General features: G+C 40.2%; 1 long non-coding RNA gene across 1 annotated transcript in view; it reads left to right on the top strand.

Moving 5' to 3' along the window:
* The first annotated feature begins 2,411 nt into the window (after positions 1–2,411).
* Positions 2,412–6,800, top strand: part of LOC138285962 (uncharacterized) — a 29,176-nt gene continuing 24,787 nt past the window's right edge. The window contains exon 1 of the long non-coding RNA XR_011201673.1: positions 2,412–2,491. This is a non-coding gene — a long non-coding RNA (uncharacterized lncRNA). The remainder of the gene's footprint in view (positions 2,492–6,800) is intronic.

Genomic DNA, 6,800 nt, shown 5'->3' with positions numbered 1-6,800 from the left:
CACAACTCTTCCCTTTTTCCATCATTCTTTCAGAAAGTGTATGGTTGTGTTTTACCACTAAATCTATGAGCTCTGCACAGCCTTTGGGGACCTCCAACTACTGAAAGAGTAAATCCTTTAACTCATCTCTGAGTCCATGATAAAAAAGAGATACCCTTTTTTCTTCTGGCCAGCTTGCCTCAACGACCAGATGATTAAAGATGGTGATATAATGTAATAACTCTGAAGATCACTGTTTTAAACTGAGAAACCTGTTCTCAGCCACCTGTAAAAAGGCATGACAAGCAAACAAAGTGCACCTGGACTCTTTAAAACGTCTGAAATTATACAACATTGGGTCATCTCTGTCTACCAATGGTATGGACCACAGAGCAGCGTCACTCCCTAAGTAGGAAAGAACAAAACCTGCCTTAGAAGCATCATCTGGGAATGCCATTGGCCATGCCATAAAATGTAGATGGCATTGATTAATATTTTTTTTTTTTTATGTATTATCGCCATAAAACCACTTGGGGGGACTAACCGAATGGCAACTGGAGTTACTACCTGGATTTGTGTACGAGGGGCTGAAGCTGCTGCTCGATGAGATGCTGAGGTTCCACCTGAACCAGGGAATCTAGGGGGCTGAACAAATACTTTGGTTGCATCTGCCTTTTGAGCTAACTGAGACTGGATGGATGACATTTCCTGTTTCATAACTGAATTTTCAAGTTGAATAGTTTCATAACTGAATTTTCTAGTTGAATAGTGGGCAGCATATTTGCCAAGTCCTGCAGCATAACTTGTGGATCCATATCGTCTAGGCAATGTTTGTTAGCGTGGGCTTCGTGTTCTTTCAGGGGTGCGGTGGCTGGTCTTACCTGTAGAAGCACACACCACAACATTGTGGAGACAATAGGGACCCACCCCTTGGCCCCCTACCAGGCAGTTGTTCAGGATTCTAATGTACTCTGGAACATAAGGTAGGGCTCCAGGAGTAGGGCCTTCCAGGATGATGTCCTCACAGCCTTGATTCCCATCGTCGACCTTAAATAAAATTAAAACTATTACTTGCTGCACTCTTACAGACCTCTCTCCCTTCTATCAGTCCTCTCTTTATTTCGAGGAATTATGTTAATTGTATGATTTGTATCTGAGAACAACTGGAAGGCTGCATTGAAAGTAGTAGGAGTCTTGGTTTATATCGTCACCATAGAACTTCCTGTCTTGTAGGAGTGTGTTAGCAAATTGAGACGGTGGTTGGTATCTAAAGAAATTGCCAAACAAACACAAGTAAACAAACAGGCATTCAAGTCTTTCTCTTATCTAACAAATGTTTTTCTGTAGCTTATTTAAGGTGCTGGCACACCACATACTCATCATCCTGGATTCTGTGATTTCTACTGATATGTGTGAAATTAAGTCACTTCTACAGTTGCACAGGTTTTTAACAACTTTCTTAACTCTCTAAGGGCCAGATGTATCAAAAAAATTTGCACTCGCAAACGGCAAAATCGGCCGTTTGCGAGTGCAAAATAGTGGTCTGCAATGCATCAAAGGCATTCGCAGACCACAAAATAGAAATCGGAAAAATTGCGATTTTTTGCGTTGCGACCTGGATTTTGCGAATTGCAATTTGTGATTTGCAAAATCCAGGTCGCAAGGCAATTCTGCAAAAAATCACAAATTGCGATTTTTCGCAGAATGGTATTTTGCACATGCAAAATACCATGGTCTGCAACGAGGTGGTAACCTGGTGCAAAAATTAAAAATGCAGTAAAACTGCATTTTTAAATGTAACATGTAAAGCACACATGCCTTTTGGCATGTGTGTACTTTACATGTTAAAAAAAAAAAATTGGGGTGCAGGAGAGGGGGCCTTAGGCCCCCAGCACCCTGCCCTTTTGCATTTCCAAAATTGCGATTTCTGGTTCAGAAATCGCAATTTTTTTGGAAATGCAAAAAATTCGCAGCTATGGGCCAACAGGCCAATAGCTGCGAATGGGGCCAGTATCGCAATTTGCGATTCGGTAATTGCATTTGTGATTTTTAAGAAATCACTATTACCGATACGCAAATGTGATACATGGCCCTTTGCGAGTCGGTAATAGCGATTTCTTAAAAATCGCAATTACCGAATCGCAATGGGCCAGAATCATACATCTGGCCCTTAGTTTTTTCTCAGAACAAGTCTCAGGGTGTTGTCATTAATGCTGAACGGCAAGAAAGTTAATCACCTAATTCAAGGATTTTGTTCACACAGATTAGCAATTATCCTTTTTCAATTTGAATGCCACCAAGCATTGCTTACATGTGAGCGCTCATTTTGATTATTCATTATCCGCTATTGAAACATGAGTTCTGTGTTTTCAGCTGCGCAGCACTATTCGTCTGGGTTACCTTAAACTTCTTCTTTTTCTTTTACTGGTTCAGGAATCATGATGTGGAGCTGTGGATGGAGTGGAAGCCCCTGGAAGATCTACGTGGTCTGGAACTCCGATGAACTAATCAGGTATGACCACTCACAACGGAAGACTCAACACAAAGCCGTTCTCAGCAGTGTGGGTGGGGTTTAAATAGGTCTTGCTTAACCACACCCAGATGAGTCACCCGGCACGCCCAACCGCACTCAGGTTAGTCACATGGTTGTTGGGCTCTCGTGTGAGTTTGGTTCTGTGGCAAACATGTGTAGGTAACACAGTTTATCTGGAAACTCGAAAGTGTTGACCAAAGGTCTCTATCACAATAATTGTCTACAATGTGTTTGAGTACAAGGATGCTACAAATAACCTGACAAGTACAATGACATATCGTGAGCCACAAATGGAATATGCACACTTCAGGACCATGAGAACAAAAGCACATGCACATCAGAACAATGCAAATCATGATATAATGCGCATATCACAGAATCAGGAGTACAACTCAGTGGTTTGAATGTGCGGGTCTTGACACCTGCATCTGCTGCACGACCTGCATCTGCTGTGCTACTTTAGGAACAGCCACATTTTGGACTTGGGGTCTTTGAGTTCTCTGAATTTTAACTTCATCATTGCTAACAGTCTGAGCGACAACACCACCATTCTGCACCAAATTATTCACATTATTATAAGGATAGTCCCGTCTCCAGTGTCCGAAATTTCCTCATGTGTGACATGGCTCCATTTTCTTAATTGACTGCACATTACTCACATTATCACTCTGATCTATCCGAGCACCGCATCCTTTACCTCTAAAGTGAAACACGTTGTTAACCTGCTGTTGAAGCCCTTGCATTCCGCTAGTGTTCATCGTCATCTGCGGGCTCTGATTTCCTGACTGAGCAGATTTCAATTTCATCACCATCAATTTCTCTTTCAACTTTTTCTGCTTCAATTCAATTTCGTCAACACAGAATCTTGCATACTGCAGTACTTCATCAATAGGCTTTTTCTGCCAACAAATCAAATGCTGCTAAATCATGGTGCTAACATCAGGCTTTAGTCCTTGCACAAATCTAGATACAAAATGACTCATGTCTTTCGGCTCGATAGTTTCAGAACCACTGTGCTGTTTGAAAGCTTGCAACAATCTCTCATGATAGGCATTAATCTACTCTTTAGTTTCCTGTGCTGTCCTGTCAATCTTTTGCCAATCAACCTCCTTCTGGGAAACTTTATTTTTAAGGAATTCAATCACTTTATAATACCCTTTTATCACCTTTACAGACAGCGCACCTGTTACTGGATCTCTCGGCGGTTCACGGTCAGGCCAATCAACACTTTGCTTGCACTCAACCCACAAATCAACTGGAACCACAGTGTCAAGCAATGTATTTATATCCTCCCACAGGCATTTGAAATGTCACAAATCTCTCTGTTTGCTTATAGCACTCCACTGGCTTCTCCCTCAATCTTGGGTAATCATTTGTAAATGACACTATGGGCCATATGTACCAATGATTTTTCCCATAGACACAGAATGGGTAAAACCCTTTGCTACATCTGGCCCTATGTCACTTCTGCTCCACGGGACATGTACATAACCTCCATCTGGAATTTCCCTCATTGGCATCATTTTTACATAATCTACAGCTTGATTTGCTCCAACCAGAAGCAAACTTTGCTTTGCTTTCTTTTTATCTCTGTTCTTTGCCCATCTGCTTTCCCACTTATCTAATGCACTCCATGTATAATTAATTCCTTATTGTGCATTCTCATGCCGGGTGATCTCATGTTTGCTATGTCTTTGGTACTGAACTCTAACCTGTAACTCCTTCTTAGGGGCTTTGATTTTTCTAAAGTCACATCATATTTCTCAGCTAATTCTGCTAATTTCTCATAAATCAGTACTGCACGTTGTGTAACATCTTTGCACATGAAGCGCAATTCATCCTCCCTGTATGTTTCCAATCACTCAGTCTCAAGCGTTCCATAACTAATTTATTTAATTATAATTTTAATCTGGACAAATTCACTGTTCTGTCCTCTGGTGTCTCTACCATTTGTTGAACCTGTTTCTCCTTTTTAGCTCAAATTATCTAACCACTCCATCAACTGCTGCACTTAAAAACCTTGCAAACTGGTATTGTTTCTCTGGGGCATCTTTTGCAGGGTACTGCAATATACACTCGTAGCCTGATCTGGTATGGGCATGCAAGGAAATGGATTTGCCTGAGGGCATCTTGAACCTAATACTGCTCCTGCTTGATTTAACATCTGGTTTAGGTCTGAAATGTGGTAGGTATCAAAGGTTGAATGAGAGAAACTGTCCTCTCCGTCTCCGAATTGCTTGAATATACCAATCTCTGCATATCACATGGTGAAATCCCTGCAGATACTGAGTTCTATTCTATTCTATTCTTGCGGTCTTATATAGCACGTGGCTACCCGAAGGCCTCCCAGCGCTATTACCGACACTGAAGATGGACTGATGGTACTGGCATCAGGAATCAGGATCTAAAATGCCAGGCCTTCAGAGTCTTGTGGAAAAGAAGCTCATGCTCCAGAAGATACAGTTCCAAGGGGACGGTGTTCCAAAGCTAATAAGAAGTGTGGTTAACCATACAGGATTATTTCAGCACCACCCCAACAATTTAGACACCATGACCAATGTGGCCACGGAATTAAAACTCCAATCAATGAAAGTTTCAAAGCTTTATTTTATAATCACAAAACTAATGTCATGTAAACTGTGCGCAAAATCAGATTATGAAGATATATCAACCCCATTGACTTCCCAAAATGGCGAAACAAGTTTAATTGAAGTAGCATCAACACAATTAAGCATTCAAGAGGAAGAATACATATCATTAAGGATATTATTTATGAAACTGAAATATATCTCAGATCAGACTGTTTTAGCAGAGTACACAATTCGGCGGTGGACATGGGTTCTCTCTACAACTGAAAATCAAATTAGGACATGTATGTGTGGGACGGGCTAACACATCTGGGCAAAATACAAAAGAGGCAAAAATAATTTGGAAAATATTCTATCTGTGGCTACAAAATACTAACTAGAAAAATAAAATAGGTGATTGTCAGCATGCTAGCTTCTATTCTAGAAAAAGAAAAAAACAAGAGAAATGGCAATCAGCAGGGAGATATACCTGACCATTTAAAGATTCTTCATCAGCAAAGCAAGTGTCATCAGAAAAGTCCAGTCAGAAGCATCACTAGGGAAGAGAGAAAGTTGCACAGAGTCAAGGAGTCTTGAAAACTGAGGGAAGAGTATCTAAAACTTTCAAAGTCCACCCCTACTTAAAAACATAATTTGACTTGATTTGTCAGTCCAGTGGCCCTACATCACATAAAAAAGGAAATATCCAATCAAATTAACGACACGTCTTCAGGTTGCAACAGACCCGTATTTTCTCAGGTTAAGTCTGAAGTCATCTCTTCTTTCCGTGTGCATTCAAACATTTCTGTTGGAATTTACTTTCACTTGCAACAATCCGATTTCTTCCCAATGGACTTATCTCGGTCCCATGTGAATCCGTATGTTAATTGCAACAATTTTACTTCACATTAAGTCCACAGGCCTAAATGTTCTGGACCAAGGTTACTAAACTTAAAGTCTCTGTACAATTAAACAAAGAAACTATTGCTACTCATGGGAACAGAACCTAATGGAAAAATTCACATTAGAACAATGATTCATCCATTACTACACTTGTAAATGAACGCACATAATATATAAACTTATAAATTCATCATTAATAATATGCCAACAGAAAGAAATAAACATTTTAATATAAATTGGAAAACTTGTTATTGCATTGCGTTAGATATAACAGAGAAGTGTATTTATTTTTATGCACACGTCTATTTAAACTCATAAATTGCACATTAACCATAAAGAATACTAATTCGTTTTAATGCTAGCAGTTAATCTAGTGCCTAAAATATACTTTGTCATCATTTATTTTTCATTAGCACATTGTTAAATCCAGCGGGCACAATTGTGGCCGCTACAAATGAAAACATAAACACTTAATTTTCCACCCCAAATCTCTTTTGAGAAAGATGTTTTGCGTTTGTCCCATCTCACCCATTCGGGTGACTTGTGAGGCATATCCAACTTATTGGTTGCATGAGTCTGTTGGTTCTGGTTTTCATTGAATCCTATCATGCCTCGGTTCTTAGCTGTTGAGACCAACTGGCTGTGGGCAATCTGTTTGTCTGCTGTTGTTTTAGGCCTGCCTAGCACTGACTTGTCCTGCCATATTTGTCTGACCTCCTCCTTTGTGAATTACGCATTTTCTAGGTAAGGGCCTCCCAGGAAAACTAGTTCTTTGACTCCCATGTCTGAAAGGCTTGCCTCCCTGGTCATCTCTTCTG

This window comes from Pleurodeles waltl, chromosome 3_1 (genome assembly GCF_031143425.1).
Source record: "Pleurodeles waltl isolate 20211129_DDA chromosome 3_1, aPleWal1.hap1.20221129, whole genome shotgun sequence".
Taxonomy (NCBI): domain Eukaryota; kingdom Metazoa; phylum Chordata; class Amphibia; order Caudata; family Salamandridae; genus Pleurodeles; species Pleurodeles waltl.
The sequence above is the reverse complement of the archived record's forward strand: the minus strand, read 5'-3'. Positions and strand labels throughout refer to the sequence as shown.